This window comes from Anas acuta, chromosome W (genome assembly GCF_963932015.1).
Source record: "Anas acuta chromosome W, bAnaAcu1.1, whole genome shotgun sequence".
Lineage (NCBI taxonomy): Eukaryota > Metazoa > Chordata > Aves > Anseriformes > Anatidae > Anas > Anas acuta.
In genome coordinates, this window is record NC_089016.1 from 3,797,267 (window position 1) to 3,817,481 (window position 20,215).

The 20,215-nt window shown below is 51.8% G+C and overlaps 1 long non-coding RNA gene across 1 annotated transcript; it reads right to left on the reverse strand.

Annotated features, from left to right (window-relative positions):
- Positions 1-9,382: 9,382 nt before the first annotated feature.
- On the reverse strand, positions 9,383-13,082 carry LOC137846789 (uncharacterized). Its single transcript, XR_011090647.1, has 2 exons — positions 11,163-13,082; positions 9,383-9,761 (listed from the first exon to the last, which is right to left on the reverse strand). It is a non-coding gene; the product is annotated as an uncharacterized lncRNA (long non-coding RNA).
- Between the last annotated feature and the right edge of the window lie 7,133 nt (positions 13,083-20,215).

Sequence of the window (20,215 nt, forward strand, 5' to 3'; positions counted from 1 at the left end):
TCAGGGTAGCAAAAAGTGCAGCTTATCGGTCTCAGCGTGCACAGGAACAATCGAGTCCGCACCTGGTCACAGAGCCTAGCTGTGGTGTCTCCACTCCACCCTATGCTCCGTGCTGTTCCTTAGAGCTAGCACACCAGGTTCCCCCAGCGCAATAGCATCTAAGGTTGGAAGCCTAGGGAATGCTCAGGTAATGCAGCTACGCCCTACCCTGAAAGCCTTTTCAATGCTGTGCATTTTCTTTAAGATGTGAATGTTAGTTTTATTTTCCTAGTTACTTCAGGCAACTGCACCACAGGCAGGTGCTGAGCTCTGCTCTCTGGGGACAGTGACAGGACCCGAGAGAACAGCACGGAGCTGGGACAGGGGAGGCAGAGGCTGGGTGTTAGGAAAAGGTTTTTCACTGAAAGGGTGGTCGGGCACTGGGACAAGCTGCCCAGGGCATTGGGCATGGCTCCAAGCCTGCTGGAAGTCAAGTCAAGTCAAGCGTTTGCACAACGCTCTAACATTCTCCGATATTGGGCGTTTCTGTGTGGAGCCTGGCGTTTGACTCAATGATCCTTGTGGGTCTTGTGTGGGAAAGGAATTTGCAGATGGCTTTGCACTATTGCACACGTTCCTGAATTAGAGATAATGAAGAAATAATTGTAGAATCGTAGAATATCCCGAGTTGGAAGGGACCCATAACGTTCAAGTCCAACTGCTGGCACCGCACAGGTCTACCCAAAAGTTTAGACCATGTGACTAAGTGCACAGTCCAATCGCTTCTTCAATTCAGACAGGCTTGGTGCAGTGACTACTTCACTGGGAAGCCTGCTCCAGTGTGCGACCACCCTCTTGGTGAAGAACCTCTTCCTGATGTGCAGCCCAAACTTCCCCTGCCTCAGCTTAACACCTTTCCCACGGGTCCTATCACTGGTGATTACGGAGAATAGGTCACCTGTCTCTCCACTCCCCCTCGCAAGGAAGTTGTAGACTGCGATGAGGTCCCCCCTCAGCCTCCTCTTCTCCAGGCTGAACAGGCCCAGCGCCCTCAGCCGCTCCTCATATGTCTTCCCCTCTAGGCCTTTCCACCCTCATCCGAGTCCACAACTCCTCCAAGTTTGGTGTCGTCGGCAAATTTGCTCAAAACACCTTCTAGTCCTACATCCAAATCATTTATAAAAACTTTGAAGAGGACTGGCCCTAGAATGGAGCCTTGAGGGACCCCACTAGTGACCATCCGCCAGCCAGATGTGGCCCCATTTACCACAACCCTTTGAGCCCTGCCCGTCAGCCAGTTGCTCACCCATCGTATGATGCTTTTGTTAAGTTGTATGCTGGGCATTTTGTCCAGTAGGATCCTGCGGGAAACCGTGTCAAAAGCTTTGCTGAACTCCAAAAAGACCACATCAGCTGGTTTCCCTTGAACAACTAGATGGGTGGCTTTATCATAAAAGGAAATCAAATTTGTTAGGCAGCACCTACCCCTCATGAACCCTTGGTGGCTGGGACCAATGACTGCATTGTCCCCCAGGTGCGCTTCAATAACTTCAAGGATCATCTTCTCCATAATTTTACCAGGCACTGACGTGAGACTGACAGGCCTGTAATTGCTAGGGTCTTCTTTCTTATTACACTTCTTGAAAATTGGCACGACATTTGCCAGCTTCCAGTGTACTGGGACCTCTCCCGATTCCCAAGTGCGTTGAGAAATAATTGAGAGAGGTCCCGCAATGACGTCAGCCAGCTCTTTAAGCACCCTGGGATGAATCCAATCCGGACCCATGGAGTTGCACGGATCCATGTGGAGCACTAAATCCCGCACACGTTCAGGGGCGGTTGGGAGTCCCAGCTCAGGGCACCCTGGGTCCCAAAGCCCATCATCAATGTTGAAGATGGAGGCGAAGAAGGCATTAAACGCGTCTGCTTTGCCTATGTCATTGTCTGTGAGGAGACCTTCCCCAACAAGTAGCTTGGTTTCTTTGGTTCTCCTTTTTTGATGGATCCCCATCAATTCTTTCTTTGGTTCTCCTTTTTCTGTTCACATATCTAAAAAAACCTTTTTTATTGTCTCCCAGAGACATGGCCAGCTTCAACTCTAGTTGGGCTTTGACCACACGAATTTTCTCCCTACAAACAAGGAGCAGCAGAGGGAGCTGGGCTTGTGCAGCCTGGTGACAGGATGAGGGGGAATGGGCTTAAGTTGCACCAGGAGAGTTTTAGGTTGGATCTTAGGAAGAACTTCTTTACCGAAAGGGTTGTTAGGCATTGGAATGGGCTGCCCAGGGAAGTGGTTGAGTCACCATCTCTGGAGGTCTTTAAAAGACGTTTAGATGTTGAGCTTAGTGATATGGTTTAGTGGAGGACTTGTTAGTGTTAGGTCAGAGGTTGGATTCGATGATCTTGAGGTCTCTTCCAACCTAGAAACTCTGTGATTCTGTGAAACCCTAATAGCATCCCTGTATTCCTTCCTCATTGCCTGACCCTCCTTCCAGCAGTCGTACACTTTCTTTTTTCACCTAAGCTCCAGTAGAAGATCCCTGGTCAGCCAGGCTGGCCTTCTGCCCCGCCTGCCTGACTTCCGATATTTTGGAATTGCCTGATCTTGTGCTTTTAGGAGGCAGTGCTTAAAGACTGACCAGCACTGATGGACGCCAATGCCTTCAAAAGCAGCTTCCCAGGGGACCTTGCTGACTACTTCCCTGAGCAGCCTGAAGTCTGCTTTCCCCACATCTAGGGCCGAAGTTTGGTGGCAGTTTTCCTTCTGTAACCATAAATTTTAAACCTTACCACTTCATAGTCACCACTTGGCCACCAATGGCCACCACTTGCCACGTCTCCCACAAGCCCCTCTCTGTTCTCCAGCAATAGATCTAGGAGGACACCTTTCCTAGTTGGCTCCCTTTGCACCTGCACCAAGAGGTTATCATCTAGGTGCTCTATGAACCTCCTGGAATTGCTTGTGTCAGCCGTGTGTCAGCTCCCACAATGACATCCCCTTTATTTGTTCATCCCTTAATCCTTACCCAGAAGCTCTCAACTTTGCCATTGCCCACTCGAAGTTCCACACAGTCCAGCCCATGCTTCACATAGATCGCCACCCCGCCACCTTGCCTACCCCGCCTGTCCCTCCTGAAGGGCCTGTAACCATCTATTGCAACACACCAGCCACAGGACTCATCCCACCAGGTTTCGCTTATGCCGATGATGTCGTAGCTGTGGGACAGGGCCAAGACTTCTAGCTCATCCATTTGATTCCTCATAGTGCCTGCGTTTGTGTAGAAGCACTTCAAATGCGCCTCCCTACACGCAGCGCCTTGTGGAGCTGACCGCAGGACCTCACTAGCACACCGTCCCTCTGATTCTAGCGCACCATCCCTCAGCTCATCAGCAGCGTGCCTGGTTTTATCCCCTTCCTCCTTCGACTCTAGTTTAAAGCCCTATCTATCAGCCCTGCCAAGTCCTGAGCAAAAATCCTTACCCCTCTCTGAGAGAGTGTGGTGGTTTTACTTGGGTGGGCAGCCGAGCTTCACCACGACCGCTCTCTCACTCCCCCTCCTCAAAGAGGAACAGGGAGAAAATACGATGAAAAGGGCTCAAGGGTTGAGATAAGGACGGGGAGATGGCACAGTAATTATCGTGATGGACAAAACAGACTCAGCATAGGGAGATAGTAAGATTTATTGCTTATTACTAACAAGCTAGAGAAGTGAGAAACAAAGGAGAGAAGCCAAAAGCACCTTCTCCCCCGTCTACCCTCTTCCACCTCCTCCCCCCGAGCAGTGCAGGGGAACGAAGGAACGGGGGTTATGGTCAGTCTACAGTGCTTCTTCTCTGCCGCTCCTTCTCGGTCACTCTCGCCCCCTGTGCTGTGGGATCCCTCCCACGGGATACAGCCCTTGATGAACTGATCCGGCGTGGGCTTCCCACAGGCAGCAGCTCTTCCAGCACTGCTCCAGATATGGGTCCGTAGCACGGGGTCCATCCCTCAGGAGCAAACTGCTCCAACCTGGGTCCCCCATGGGCAGCAGCTCCTGCCAGGTCACCTGCTCCTGCGTGGGCTCCTCTCCACGGGCTACAGGTGTGGCCCGGAATCTGCTCCGGCAGCGGTCTTCCACAGGCCGCAGCCTCCATCGGTGCAGGGCCACATGCTCAGAGAGGGGTGGTCGCACCTTGGAAGCAGGTAGCTTTTGGGATGGAGGTGTGTTTTGGCATTTTAATGATATTATAATTGTACTGGGTCTGGCTGGAATGTTAACTTTCCCGGCAGCAGCCCATACAGTGCCGTACTCTGTACTTGTAGCTGGAACAGCAGTGTTTTCACACCAGTGTTGTGTCTACTGCTGAGCAGCAGTGGCACAGCATCGGGCCTTTCTCTAACCCTCCTAGGGGGTGGGCAAAAAGTTAGGAGAGAAACATCACTAGGGCAGCTGACCTAAACCGATCAAAGGGATATTCCATACCATGTGATGTCACACTCAGCAATAAAAGGTGGAAACAGGAAGAAGAGGGGAGGGGTGGGCTCTCGTTGAGAAGACGTCGGTCCTCCTCTGGAACACTGGCTGCGTGCGTTGAGGCCTTGCTTCAAGGACGCGGTCAATCATCGCTCATTTGTGGGAAGTAGAGAGTAATTTCTTTCCTCTGCACTTCCATATAGCCTTCATTTATTTTGTTTGTTTGTTTTCCTCCCTTCTTTTTATTTTCCCCTTTTCCCCTCCCTTTTCCCCTTTCCCTTTTATTTCTCCTTAGTTAAATTTTTAGTTCATAGTAGTCTTGATTTAATTATTATAGTTATTTCCCTTTAATTAAATTATCCTTATCTCAACCCGTGAGTTGTTCTTTGCTTTACTTCTCCCCCTCCTCATCTAAAGGAGGGGGAGTGAGAGAGCGGTTGTGGGGTTTAGCTGCCCAGCACGGTAAAACCACCACAATAATGAGCAAAAGTACATTAGAGTACAGCATTTGTCAAAACATGACAGGTCGTTGGCTCAGGGTAGCAAAAAGTGCAGCTTATCGGTCTCAGCCTGCACAGGAACAATCAAGTCCGCACCTGGTCACAGAGCCTAGCCGTGGTGTCTCCACTCCACCCTATGCTCCGTGCTGTTCCTTAGAGCTAGCACACCAGGTTCCCCCAGCGCAATAGCATCTAAGGTTGGAAGCCTAGGGAATGCTCAGGTAATGCAGCTACGCCCTACCCTGAAAGCCTTTTCAATGCTGTGCATTTTCTTTAAGATGTGAATGTTAGTTTTATTTTCCTAGTTACTTCAGGCAACTGTACCACAGGCAGGTGCTGAGCTCTGCTCTCTGGGGACAGTGACAGGACCCGAGAGAACGGCACGGAGCTGGGACAGGGGAGGCAGAGGCTGGGTGTTAAGAAAAGGTTTTTCACTGAAAGGGTGGTCGGGCACTGGGACAAGCTGCCCAGGGCATTGGGCATGGCTCCAAGCCTGCTGGAAGTCAAGTCAAGTCAAGCGTTTGCACAACGCTCTAACATTCTCCGATATTGGGCGTTTCTGTGTGGAGCCTGGCGTTTGACTCAATGATCCTTTTGGGTCTTGTGTGGGAAAGGAATTTGTAGGTGGCTTTGCACTATTGCACACGTTCCTGAATTAGAGATAATGAAGAAATAATTGTAGAATCGTAGAATCTCCCGAGTTGGAAGGGACCCATAACGTTCAAGTCCAACTACTGGCACCGCACAGGTCTACCCAAAAGTTTAGACCATGTGACTAAGTGCACAGTCCAATCGCTTCTTCAATTCAGACAGGCTTGGTGCAGTGACTACTTCACTGGGAAGCCTGCTCCAGTGTGCGACCACCCTCTTGGTGAAGAACCTCTTCCTGATGTGCAGCCCAAACTTCCCCTGCCTCAGCTTAACACCTTTCCCACGGGTCCTATCACTGGTGATTACGGAGAATAGGTCACCTGCCTCTCCACTCCCCCTCGCAAGGAAGTTGTAGACTGCGATGAGGTCCCCCCTCAGCCTCCTCTTCTCCAGGCTGAACAGGCCCAGCGCCCTCAGCCGCTCCTCATATGTCTTCCCCTCTAGGCCCTTCACCATCTTCGTCGCCCTCCTCTGGACCCTCTCCAACAGAGAGCCGGAGCCGCCAGGTCAACCCAGACCCGGGAAGGGGGGGGGGCGGGGAGAAAAAAAAACGGGGAAGGAGACGGGAGAGAGACCCAATCCATGCCGCGTGGAGCGGGGAAGTGGGGCCATGTGATGGGAAGAGGGTAAGAGGGAAAAGAGGGAGAAAAGCGAGAGTGTTCTCCCCCGAGGGGGGAACGAGTGAACGGCAGGCAGGCGCAGGTCTGCGCGTGACAACCGCATCCCCTTGCCTTTCCCTCCTCTGCCCGGTGGTGGCAAGGGTGAAAAGTGACAAAAACTCGTGTCAAGGGCTGACTCTCAATAGATCGCAGCGAGGGAGCTGCTCTGCTACGTACGGAACCCTGACCCAGAATCAGGTCGTCTACAAATGATTTAGCACCGGGTTTCCCACGAACATGCGGGACGCAACGGTAAGCATACATGCGCCCAAGCCTTGAGCAGCCAGTTTCTCCGGGAGAATTCTGTGAGAAAAGGTGTCGAAAGCCTTACGGAGGGTTAGGTAGACCACATCCACAGCCATTCCTTCGTCCACTGAGCACATTGCCTTGTCTTAGAAGGAGATCAGATTTGTCAAGCAGGACCTCTCTTTGATAACCACCTACTGAAATGGCCTGATCACCCGACTGTTCTTTCAGTGTTACAGAATCACAGAATCACAGAATTTCTAGGTTGGAAGAGACCTCAAGATCATCGAGTCCAACCTCTGACCTAACGCCAACAGTCCCCACTAAACCATATCCCTAAGCTCTACATCTAAACGTCTTTTAAAGACTTCCAGGGATGGTGACTCCACCACTTTCCTGGGCAGACTGTTCCAGTGTCTAACAACCCTTTCGGTAAAGAAGTTCTTCCTAAGATCCAACCTAAAACTCCCCTGGCGCAGCTTAAGCCCATCCCCCCTGTCCTGGTTTCAGTTAGAACAGAATTAATTTTCTTCCTAGTAGCTGGTGGAATGCTGTGTTTTGGCTTAGGATGACAAGAGTGCTGATAACACCCCGATGCTTTAATTGTTGCAGAGCAGTGCTTATACTAAGCCAAGGACATCTCAGCCTTTTGCTCTGTCCTGCCAACGGGCAGGCTGGGGGTGCAGTAAGAGCTGGGAGGAGACAGACCCGGGACAGGTGACCCAAACTAGCCAAAGGGGTATTCCATACCATCTGACGTCATGCTAAACAATATATAGGGGTGGCTAGCTGGGGGGAGGGGGCCGGACTGCTCGGGGTTAGGCTGGGCATCGGTCAGCGAGTGGTGAGCAATTGCATTGTGCATCACTTGTTTGTACATACTATTACTTTCGTATTATCACCATTGTAACATTATTAGTATTATTGTTATTATTATTTTTGTTATTATTATTTTCCTGTCTTATTAAACTGTCTTTATCTCAACTCACGGGCTTCACTTTCCATTTCTCTCCCCCATCCCAGAGAGGGAGGGGGGAGGGTGAGCGAACGGCTGCGTGGTGTTTAGCTGCCGGCCGGGTTAAACCACGACACCCCCTCGTCCTGTCACCAGGCACGTGGGAGAACAGGCCAACCCCCACCTCACTACAGCCTCCTTTAAGGTATCTGTAAAGAGCAATGAGGTCGCCCCTGAGCCTCCTCTTCTCCAGGCTGAACAAGCCCAGCTCCCTCAGCCGCTCCTCGTAGGACTTGTTCTCCAGGCCCCTCACCAGCTTCGTCGCCCTTCTTTGGACCTGCTCAAGCACCTCGATGTCCTTCTTGTAGCGAGGGGCCCAAAACTGAACGCAGTACTCGAGGTGCGGCCTCACCAGAGCTGAGTACAGGGGGAAATGTGTTGTGTGATGGTACTCCGGATAATCTGATCCATGAGCTTTCCCAGCATCGTGGACAGAATAACAGATCCGTAGGTCCCTGACTCCTCCTTCCAGCCCTTCCTGTAGACAGACGTCACATTTGCTAGTCGCCAGTTGACCGCAGCCTCCCCTGATAGCCACGACTGCTGATCAATGATGGTTGCAGGTTGGCAAGTGATTCTGCCAGCTCCCTCAGTAGTGACAGGTGGATCCAATTCTGCCCCATAGATGTGTGTATATCTAAGTGGAGTAGCAGTTCTCTAACTATTTCCTCCTGGATTATGAGTGTTTCATTCTGCTCCCTGTACCTATCTACCAGCTCTGGAGGCTGAGTACCAGGGGAACAACTGGTCTTGCTGCTAAAAACTGAGGCAACGAAGGAATTAAGTACCTCAGCCTTTTCCTCATGTCTTCTATGGTTCTATGTCACTATCATTCCCCTCACATCCAATTCAGAATGGAGATGCTCCTTAATGCTCTTGTTATGTGTATATATATGTATATATATATATATATATATATATATAATTAATCTTTTTGTTAGTAATAGTCAGATAGAGCTCCAGTTAGGATTTGGCCATTCTGATTTTGTCCCTGCACAGCTTCAAGACATGGAGGACTGAGCTCCACACCAAACGAAAAAATGGATGGAAAAAAAGCACAGAAAAGGTGGAACGTGGCAGCCTTACATCCCCTGCCCTTACCTGAGTCTATGCTGTAATTCCGTTCAACTGCTTACTGCCGTATTCTCTAAAGCGTCCTGCAACTCCTGTTGCTGTTATCTTGTGAGAGACAGCACAATCAGGGTGAGTCATCTGCCTACAGAAATTAACAACTGACAGAATGGAGCATCTGTCCAGGAGAAGTTGGAGTGGCTGATGGGCCTGCCACAGGGACTGGCGTGTGCCTGCAGGAAAAGTCCCAGGGGTCGGAGACGTGTTGCCTGTGGCTTGTTAAGCACAGGTCAAGCCCCAGCACATTCCAGTAATTTGTGTCTCTTTGGAAATGCCAGGGTGATCACACGCAGTTTTCAAGCATTTCACAGTTTTTTCTAGGATTCTGCACATTCTCAGAGGTGAAGCTCCAAAGCACTGGAGGTGCCCACTGCTCTAGGTTCCTGCCCATATCCTCACACAGTCCCTGCCACTCCTAACTCTCCTGCCTCTGGAAAGATCTCTGGATGGCATGCTTAAGTAGTTGTTTAAAATTATACAAAACCCGAATCACATTTAGGAGATGGGACAACAGAAACATGCTGGTTCGGCCATCCCACGGATATTCAAAGCTTTCAAGAGCTATTGTAATTAGCCCGGAGGAGAAGAAGAAAGGGAGAGTGAAGAAGTGGGGAGAAACGTCCCCCACTGTCCACACCAGTTCCATCCCCCCACCTCCTGCCCCACCCTGCACAGGAGAAAAGGCAAAAAGTGTAAAATAATGTAACTATTAATAGTTTCTAAGAGATGAAGAGATGGTTCCCGAGGTACAGAGGTGGCAATAATTTTATCCTGTCATAAGTCAGTGTTATCCCATACATCAAAACAGTAACCTTAAACCAGCCCCCAGAATTGATGAACAGCATGACATGGGAGACAGACAGTTAGTGATGTGCTATACAACACAATTCTGAAAACAAGCACAACAGCCCCAAGATCAAAAAGATCAACATTGTGATCAGCAACTGTTAAAGCAACTGTTAAACTGATCTATTGCTTATAACAATTTACTTTTAAAATGCTCTGGTCCAATTTGTCATCTCAACCTTTGTGCTCCATGCTAGGCACCAAAAAGACTTGCAGTGGTTTGACCCAGGAGGCAGCTCAGCACTACAGATCTATTTATCCAATGCAATGAAGGAGAGAACTGGGAGAAAAAAAAAAGAAAAAAGAAAAAAAAAAAAAAGACACAAAAGGAGTAGGTTGTTATTGTTATTGTTACAGACACCAACAGAGTAAGGGCATGATATTTTTGTGTGCACATCAATGTGGGGGGGAGATGTGGGGGGAGGATTGGGAGGGACCGTGGGTGGGGCAAAGGGTCACGGGGATCTGGGGCAGTCATGTGTATAAGAAGCTATGCTACGCAGCAATAAATTGGCACTTGAGCTAGACACGGTGTGTCTGTCTCTGGTGTCCCTGCTTGGGGAGCAGACGTCCAGGCAGCCAATTGATGTTGTCTCTCGGGCTGGGGTAGCACGGAGAGAGACAACAATCAAAAGACAGGAAAGGTGGCGGTGATTAATTGAAAAGTGTTGGACCTAAGCATGACGTATATGGTATGGAATTAGGGGTGGATATTGTCCTAGTTTTGGCTGCGATAGAGTTCATTTTTCTTCCTAGTAGCTGGTATGTTGCTGCCTTTCGTATTTACAGAATCACAGAACAGTTTGGGTAGGAAAGGACCTTAAAGATCACATAATTCCAACTCTCCTGCCATGGGCAGAGACATCTTCCGCTAGACCAGGTTGCTGAAAGCCCCATCCAACCTGGCCCTGCTTCCAGAGATGAGGCAGCCACAGCTTCTCTGGGCAGCCTGTTCCCGTGCCTAATCATTCTCTGAGTAAACAACTTTCTAATATCTAATCCGGATCTACCCTCTTGCAGTTTAAAACCATTACCCCTAGTTACTGCTGGCTCATATTCAGCTGACTATCTACCAATATCCCCAGGACCCTTTCTGCTGGGCGGCTTTCCACGCACTCTTCCCCCAGCTTGTGGCATTACATGGGGTTGTTGTGCCCAAGTGCAGGACCCGGCACTTTGCCTTGTTGAACTTCATCCAGTTGGCCTCAGCCCATGGGTGCAGCCTATCCATTTCCCTCTGCAGAGCCTTCCTACCCTCAAGGAGATCAACACTCTCTCTGAACTAGGTGTCATCTGCAAACTCACTGAGGGTGCACTTGATCCCCTTGTCCAGATCACTGATGGAGATATTGAAAAGAAGTGGCCCCAGTACTGGGCCCAGTGGGACACCACTAGTGACTGGCCTCCAGCTGCATTTAGCTCCATTCACCACAGCAATTTGGACCTGGCCACCCAGACAGTTTTCGACCCATTGATGCATCCATCCATCCAGGCCTTGAGCAGCCAGTTCCTCTGGGAGAATGCTGTGGGAAATGGTTTCAAAAGCCTTACTGAGGTCTAGGTAGACCACGTCCACAGCCTTCCCCTTGTCCACTGAAAGCATAACCTTATCTTCAAAGGGGATCAGATTTGCCAAGCAGGACCTGGCGTTGATAAACTCATGATGACTGGGCCTGCTCACCTGCTTGTCCTGGAAGCGTTGCGTGATGGTACTCAAGACAATCTGCTCCATGAGCTTCCCCAGCACCAAGATCAGACTGACAGGCCTGTAGTTCCCCGGATCCTCCTTCCGGCCCTTCTTGTAGACAGACGTCACGTTTGCTAGTCACCGGGTGACTGGGACCTCCCCTGATAGCCAGGACTGCTGGTCAGTGATGGAAAACAGCTTGGAGAGCACTTCAGCCAGCTCCCTCAGTAACAACGGGTGGATGCCATCTAGCCCCCTAGACTTGTGCACATCTGAGTGCAGTAGCAGTTTTCTCAACATTTCCTCATGAGAGCTTCATTCTGCTGAAGGTCCTTATCTACCAGCTCAGAGGGCTGAGTACTAGGGGAACAACTGGTCTTGCTGCTAAACACTGAGGTAAAGAATGCATTAAGTACCTCAGCCTTTTCCACATCTCTTCTAATTCTGTTTTCCCACATCCAATAAAGGATGAAGATTCTCTTTTCCCTCCCCTCCCCTCCCCTCCCTTCCCCTCTGCTCTCCTTTCATTATAAAAACCTTTCTTATTGTCTCTGACAGCAATAGATAGATTGATCTCCGCTAGGGTCTGGCCCTTCCAATTTTGTCCTTGCCCACCCTAACAACATTTAGGACACAGCTTCAGACAAAATGACAGCATACATGAGAAGCACAGAAAAGGTGGAATCTGGCAGCCTTCCAACCACCAGCCTTCTGTGAGTCTGTGCTGCAATTCTGTTCAACTGGTTACTCCTCTACAGTCCACAATATCTACTAACACCTCATTGATGCTATCTTGTGAGAGACAGCACAATCAGGGTGAGCCATCTTCCTGCAGAAATTAACAGATGAAAGAATGGAGCATCTGCCCAGGGGAACCTTGAGAAACTGCAGGATTTTGCCTACAGAAACCTCTTGACATTTACAAGAAGAAAAGCCTCATCCTGCACCAGAGGAAGAGGAACCCCACACATCAGGGCAGACTGGGACCCTGCTGAGTGAGCAGTGCCCAGGGGGAGGAGGGCCTGGGCACCACGAGGGATGCCATACGAGCTCACCAGGAGCTCACCAGGAACCAGGCCAACTTCCTACAGAGCTGCCTTATGAGGAGCATGGCCACCAAGAAAATGTAAGTTACCATGCTCGGCTCCGATCTGATGAGACACCACACAGCCAGCAGGGAAAGAGGTGCAGGTCTGTGAATCTCTTGGACAGCCTGGTGTGGAGAGGAGCAAGCACACTGGAAAGGCTGAAAGTCCCAACAGGCCTGAGGTCTGTGTGTCAATGGCTAGGGCTCTTGTCTCCGACAGCGAGGCCTATGAGGAGGCAGCTTCTTGTTAAAGCACCAGGGTCTCATTGCCTCCTCACCAGCCATGAACCAGGCAGGAGTCGTACCCTTCTCCTGCACTGGGCCATGGACATCCCCATCTCCTACTGCCCAGGAAGAGCCCTGAGCTCCTGTGTGAAGGGAAAGGATCTCCCTTCCCAGGAGCCTGGGGTCAAAGCCTGTTTTTCAATACATCAGTGTCACCTTCACATTTGTCTACCTGTCCTCACTGCCTCCAGTGTTCTGCTCTAATGAGCTCCAAGGGAGGCTGTGTCAGTGCCAGCAGAGTCCCCCCTCAGGGGGACACTGCAGGAAACTTGCATCTGCCTTGGATTTCTTGAGAGATTTCTTCAACGCACTCTCAGTGCCTGAGGTTCATGGGCTCATCGCCAAAGCCCCCAGAGGGCTGATTCCAATGCCTCTGCTGCTGATCTGGGCTGGGCTCCTGGGACAGGAAGAGCTCCTGGCAAGAGGGCCCTGGTGCAGAGAGACAGCTCTGCCCAGGAGCAGCTCCTCTGCACAGCGCAGAAGGGCTGGGGGCTCTGACCCCCATGGGGAGAGGAGAGGAGAGGAGAGGAGAGGAGAGGAGAGGAGAGGAGAGGAGAGGAGAGGAGAGGAGAGGAGAGGAGAGGAGAGGAGAGGAGAGGAGAGGAGAGGAGAGGAGAGGAGAGGAGAGGAGAGGAGAGGAGAGGAGAGGAGAGGAGAGGAGAGGAGAGGAGAGGAGAGGAGAGGAGAGGAGAGGAGAGGAGAGGAGAGGAGAGGAGAGGAGAGGAGAGGAGAGGAGAGGAGAGGAGAGGAGAGGAGAGGAGAGGAGAGGAGAGGAGAGGAGAGGAGAGGAGAGGAGAGGAGAGGAGAGGAGAGGAGAGGAGAGAGGGGTTGGAGGCAGTTGGGAGTGGGAGGGTGCTGAGAGCTGCCTGCAGGAGAAACCTGCACAGCCCTTGACAAGGTAAGTCTCTGGCTGCAGGGCCATGCAGCTGCAGCTCCTGGAAGGGTCTCGTGCTGGGTCTTGTTTCTGGGAGGGCGGTGGGCAATGCAGTAGGCTGTGAGAGTCCTGCTGGATTGCACTGCGAGGTGAGGAAGTCTGGCAGAAGCCCCTTGGAGTGGCCTAAGCCAGGTGCCCCTGACACCCTAGAAGCTTCGAACACCCTGCTGGTGATGCAGGGCTCTCTGTCAGCTGCCCCATAGCTCCTGCTGCATGGAGGTGCCCCTTGGCAGGGCCCTGTTGGTGGCAGGGTGCTGCAGGGCAGCGCTGAGCACAGCCGCATGGGATGGGGTCTGTGAGCACAGGCGGGGGAAAGAAGAGTTTGGCCAAGATCAGCAGGAACAGAGTGGCCAAGAATCCTCTAGGTACAGCATGTTGTGTGCCTGGGATACTGGAATACCCCAGCGTGTGGATATTCACCTGTCTGTGGGGTGTTTTCCTGGGCTTCAGGCTGCTCTCCAGCAGGATGCAGCTCTCTCGTGGCATCCTTGTGGCATCCAGGCGTCCCAAGGAGAAGACACCTCCTTGCTAAGGCCATGTCCGTGCTGCTGGATGTCTGTCTGTGGGCAGCTGGAGTGAGGCCTCGGCAGCCCTGGCTAGGGGGGAAGAGCTGAGATCCTGCTCAGGCCCCCAGGGCCAAGGTAAGGATTCTGTCCAGCCTCACTCGGACTGGGGCTTCTCTGCTCTCAGCTGTCTCCGTTTTTTTCTCAGCGTAACACGAGTATGATCGGTGTCCTAAGCATTACAGGGGGAATTATAAGAAAATACAGCAAATAAAATCTCTCTTGCTCTACAGTGTGGTCGGATGAGTTGTTTGCAAAAAGACTGCATGGCTCATTGATCTGACAAGTGGACTGCACTTGAGTTTCCCCCATGGTCCTGCTTCCCTCCTGCTGCACAGCAGGAAGGACTCCTCTGGAGCCCACAGCAGCCCCTGCTCCCAGTGTCACACGCAGCCAGCACCACCCAGAGCTCAAGCAAGAGAGCTGCAGAAAGGTTCTCACGCAAAGAGAGAGGCTTATCTGTGGGCTTTCCAGGAGATGAAATAGGTTTTCCTCATTGAAGTCTGTTCTATTTTTTTTTTCTCCTCTTCAAAGATACCTGTGTCCAAAGTCAGCAAATGCCCAACAGCAGCTCTGTGAGCGAGTTCCTCCTGCTGGCATTCGCAGACACGCGCGAGCTGCGGCTCCTGCACTTCGTGCTCTTCCTGGGCATCTCCCTGGCTGCCCTCCTGGGCAACGGCCTCATCCTCACCGCCGTAGCCTGCGACCACCGCCTCCACACCCCCATGTACTTCTTCCTCCTCAACCTCGCCCTTCTCGACCTGGGCTGCATCTCCACCACTCTGCCCAAAGGCATGGCCAATGCCCTCTGGGACACCAGGGCCATCTCTTACCACGGGTGTGCTGCACAGGTCTTCTTTTTTGTCTTCTTGGTTGGAGCAGAGTATTCCCTCCTCACCGTCATGGCCTACGACCGCCACGTTGCCATCTGCAAGCCCCTGCACTATGGGAGCCTCCTGGGCAGCAGAGCTTGTGCCCAGATGGCAGCAGCTGCCTGGGGCAGTGGCTTTCTCAGTGCTGTCCTGCACACAGCCAATACATTTTCCCTGTCCCTCTGCCTTGGAAACGCAGTGGCCCAGTTCTTCTGTGAGATCACCCAGATCCTCAAGCTCTCCTGCTCAGATGCCTACCTCAGGGAAGTTGCTGTACTCTTATTTACTCTTTCTTTAATCTTTGCTTGTTTTGTTTTCATTATGTTGTCCTATATACGGATTTTCAGGGCTGTGCTGATTCCCTCTGAGAAGGACCAGCACAAAGCCTTTTCCACGTGCCTCCCTCATCTGGTTGTGGTCTCTCTGACTGTCAGCACTGGCATGTTTGCCTACCTGAAGCCCCCCTCCATCTCCCCTCCATCCCTGGACCTGTTGGTGGCCGTTCTATTCTCGGTGGTGGCTCCAGCAGTGAACCCCTTCATCTACAGCATGAGGAACAAGGACCTCAAGAATGCCTTGTGGAAACTGATGACTTGATTTGCTTCGGAAGCAATAATTTCACAGTCTGTTTCTGCAGATTACTCAGAATATCACTTACACAGAACAACCTATATTCCCTTTTTTGTTGTTTTTGTGTGTGTGAGTGTGTATTTTTAGTACTGGTATTACTTAGTTTTGTGTTTTGTTTTGTTGGTTTTTATTTTCAGGTTAGGTTGCCCAATAAAATGTCATTTTTGTCCCACTCCCAATTCTGTATGTGTGTTTAGTGTATGTACTGAGTCTCTGTCCATGTGGAATTATGGTCTCTGTGAACTTTTAACGAAATAAAACAGCCTACACTGCCTTCTTTGTCTGATGTCCTTCCTCTGAGACCTGGTCTGGCTCTGCTGGGGCAGTGCCCATTTGCAGAGGAAAAGAGTCCCATTCCAGCAGCACAGCCAGGGAGCACCAGCGCTTGGGGCATGCCAAGCTGCTCTCTTGCCTCTGCCACCCTCTCCTGCTGGTGGGGCCAGGCCCGGCTGCTCCTGGAGCTTGGTGCCAGTGCTGTTGTGGGGCTGTGCTGGGACTGCTGGCAGGTTAATGTTTCTTGCAGAGGGAATTAGCATCTGCCAGCAGAGTCCAGGGTATTGGCTGGAGCAGCATGAGCCCATAAAACAGGTGGAGCCCGCAGAGCATGAGCCTGTCCAAGGTGAATTTAGCAGAGCTCAAGTGCTCAAGCTGCTGCCAACAGGCAGAGGAGAGCTCTGCAGCCCCAGGACACGCAGTAGCCCCAGCAAAGGAGGCTGGTGACTGATTCCTTGCAGCCTTGGGCAATGACAGTGACCCCATGAGCTGGCTCTGCCTCCCAGCCTGCCCAGCATGGCCCTGCAGAGTGTCCCCGTGCCCTGGGCACCACAGCCCCCTTGCTCTGCAGAGCAGCACCGCCAGCTCGGGCTGGGGCAGGGGCTGGGAGGGCGCTTCCCAGAGTGTCTTCTAGGCCAGCTTCAGGCACACAACATCTGGATGTCAGAGTGATCTTTGCTCTGTGCAAGGAGCTGAGAGACCAACAACAGTCATGGGGCTGGAACATTGCCTGCAAGGTCCCACCTGCCCTAGCACCTCCCAGAACTGGCACGGAACTGGTTCACGTGCATCAGAGGGTCTGGGAGCCCAGCAGCAGTGCCATGGGCTTGAAGGATCACAATCAGATCACTTCTACCTGGGCAGGTCCTAGGCCAAAAAGGGGGTGTTTTGTAGGTATGATATTATGAAGCGGTGGTGCCTCAGAAATTCTAAGTCCAGCAGGAAGTGAATGGCTGTTAAATGGCCTTTGAGGTGGCTTCTTGGAGAAATAGCTGGCAGCTCATCCCTTGACTCCTGGCTGGGATCTATGCCATTAGGCTCATATCTGCAAAAGTACCTGAAAGGCAAGCAGAAGGCACTTGCTGTGCCTGTAGTTTGTGAGATCCGCTCTTTCCGAGTACCTGGTAGGCCCCATAAAGGAAGAGGTCTTGGATAGGGCTTGTCATGTCAGAGGTGTCAGCTTTTGCCTGAAGTCATCCTTCAGGACTGCTTTCAGTTTTCAACACAGAGGGGGCCACTGCCTCCAAGATGCCTGGGGTAAACTGAACCATGCACGAGGGCCTGGAAAAAGTCACCCTGGCTGCATAGGAGCCATTCTATATCCAAAAGCTGGAGGCAGGAAACAAATTTTTAGGGTGGTACGGAGCTGCAGGGCACATTGTGCAGGGTGTTCCTGCAGCCTTTATGTTCTTTTCCATCCTGGCTTCGGTGCTGCGTCTGTCTTAAGAAAGGAGTAGCCAACAGAGGTAAGACAGACACTCTGAGATCATGAAAGCCATCAGAAAACTACCCCTAAGAAGATGACTGATATGGGGAGGTCAGAAGAAGCCTGGCCAGGAGAAATGTGAGATTTGGGAGAGAATCACAGAATCACAGAATCACAGAATCTCTAGGTTTGAAGAGACCTCAAGATCATTGAGTCCAACCTCTAACCTAACACTAACAGTCCCCACTAAACCACATCCCTAAGCTCTACATCTAAACGTCTTTTGAAGACTTCCAGGGATGGTGACTCCACCACCTCCCTGTGCGGCCCGTTCCAGTGCCTAACAACCCTTTCAGTAAAGAAATTCTTCCTAACATCTAACCTAAAACTCCCCTGGCGTAACTTTAGCCCATTCCCCCTTGTCCTGTCACCAGGCACTTGGGAAAACAGGCCAACCCCCACCTCTCTACAGCCTCCTTTAAGGTATCTGTAGAGAGCGATAAGGTCGCCCCTGAGCCTCCTCTTCTCCAGGCTGAACAAGCCCAGCTCCTTCAGCCGCTCCTCGTAGGACTTGCTCTCCAGGCCCCTCACCAGCTTCGTCGCCCTTCTTTGGACCCGCTCAAGCACCTCGATGTCCTTCTTGTAGCGAGGGGCCCAAAACTGAACACAGTACTCGAGGTGCGGCCTCACCAGAGCCGAGTACAGGGGGACGATCACCTCCCGAGCCCTGCTGGCCACACTGTTTCTGATACAAGCCAGGATGCCGTTGGCCTTCTTGGCCACCTGAGCACACTGCTGGCTCATATTCAGCCGACTGTCCACCATCACTCCCAGGTCCTTCTCTGCCTGGCAGCTCTCCAACCATTCCTCTCCCAGCCTGTAGTTCTGCTTGGGGTTATTGCGCCCCAGGTGCAGGACCCGGCACTTGGCCTTGTTGAACTTCATACAGTTGACCTCAGCCCATCGGTGCAGCCTATCCAGATCCTCCTGCAGAGCCTTCCTACCCTCGAGCAGATCGACACACGCACCTAGCTTGGTGTCATCTGCAAACTTACTGAGGGTGCACTCAATGCTGTCATCCAGATCATTGATGAAGATGTTAAAGAGGACCGGCCCCAGCACCGAGCCCTGGGGGATGCCACTAGTGACTGGCCTCCAACTGGACTTGGCTCCATTCACGACAACTCTTTGGGCCCGGCTATCCAGCCAGTTTCTAACCCAATGAAGTGTGCGCCAGTCCAAGTCAAGAGCAGCCAGTTTCTTGAGGAGAATGCTGTGGGAGACAGTGTCAAAAGCCTTGCTGAAGTCAAGGTAGACCACATCCACAGCCTTTCCCCCGTCCACCCAGCGCGTCACTTTGTCGTAGAAGGAGATCAGGTTCGTCAAGCAGGATCTGCCTTCCATAAACCCATGCTGACTGGGCTTGATCGCCTGCTTGCCCTTCAAGTGGTGCATGATGACTCCCAAGAGGATCTGCTCCATGAGCTTCCCTGGTACTGAGGTCAAACTGACAGGCCTGTAGTTCCCCGGGTCTGCCCTCCGGCCCTTCTTGTAGATGGGCGTCATGTTTGCTAGCCGCCAGTCAGCTGGGACCTCCCCCGATAGCCAGGACTGCTGATAAATGATGGATAGGGGCTTGGCCAGCTCCTCTGCCAGTTCTCTCAGTACCCTTGGGTGGATTCCATCCGGCCCCATCGACTTGTGCACATCCAGGTGCCGTAGCAGGTCACCAACCAGTTCTTTGTGGGCCACATCCTGCTCCCCGTCCCCTTCCACCAGCTCAGGGTACTGGGTATCCAGAGAACAACCGGTATTGCCGCTAAAGACCGAGGCAAAGAAGGCATTGAGCACCTCCGCCTTTTCCTCATCTCTTGTAACTAAGTTTCCCCCCGCATCCAGTAAAGGATGGAGATTCTCCTTAGTCCTCCTTTTTGTGTTGATGTATTTATAAAAGCGTTTTTTGTTATCTTTAACAGCAGTAGCCAGATTGAGCTCCAGATGAGCTTTGGCCTTCCTAATTTTGTCCCTGCACAGCCTCGCTACATCCTTATAGTCCTCCCTAGTGGCCTGCCCACTTTTCCAAAGATTATAAACCCTCTTTTTTCTTCTAAGCTCAAGCCACAATTCTCTGTTGAGCCAGGCTGGTCTTCTTCCCCGCTGGCTCATCTTTGGGCACATGGGAACAGACCGCTCCTGCACCATTAGAATTTGCCTCTTGAAGAGCGCCCAGCCTTCCTGGACCCCTCTGCCCTTCAGAACTGCCTCCCAAGGGACTCCACCAACTAGTGTCCTGAGCAGCCCAAAGTCAGCTCTTCGAAAGTCCAATACAGTGGTTTTACTGGTTCCCTTCCTGGCCTCGCCAAGAATAGTGAACTCCACCATTTCGTGGTCACTCTGCCCAAGACTGCTCCCGACAGTTACATCCTCCACCAGTCCTTCTCTGTTTGTGAAGAGAAGGTCTAGCGGGGCACCACCCCTGGTAGGTTCACTAATCAGCTGCGTCAGGAAGCTATCTTCCACTTTCTCCAGAAACCTCCTAGACTGCTTTCTCTGGGCTGTGTTGTGCTTCCAGGATATGTCAGGGAAGTTGAAGCCCCCCACAAGAACAAGCGCTGAAGATTTCGCAACTTCTGTCAGCTGCCTGTAGAACTCCTCATCCGTCTCCTCATCCTGGTTCGGCGGTCTATAGCAGACCCCGACCAGGACACTAGCCTTGTTGTCCCTGCCAATCCTAACCCAAAGGGACTCGATCTTGTCATTCCTAGCCTCGAGTTCTACAACATCGAAAGACTCTCTAATATAGAGAGCCACACCGCCACCCCTTCTGTGCTGCCTGTCCCTTCTGAAGAGCCTATAGCCAAGCATCGCAGCACTCCAGTCATGAGACTGGTCCCACCACGTTTCCGTGATGGCAACCAAGTCGTAGCCTGCCTGCTGCACGATGGCTTCCAGCTCCTCCTGTTTGTTACCCATGCTG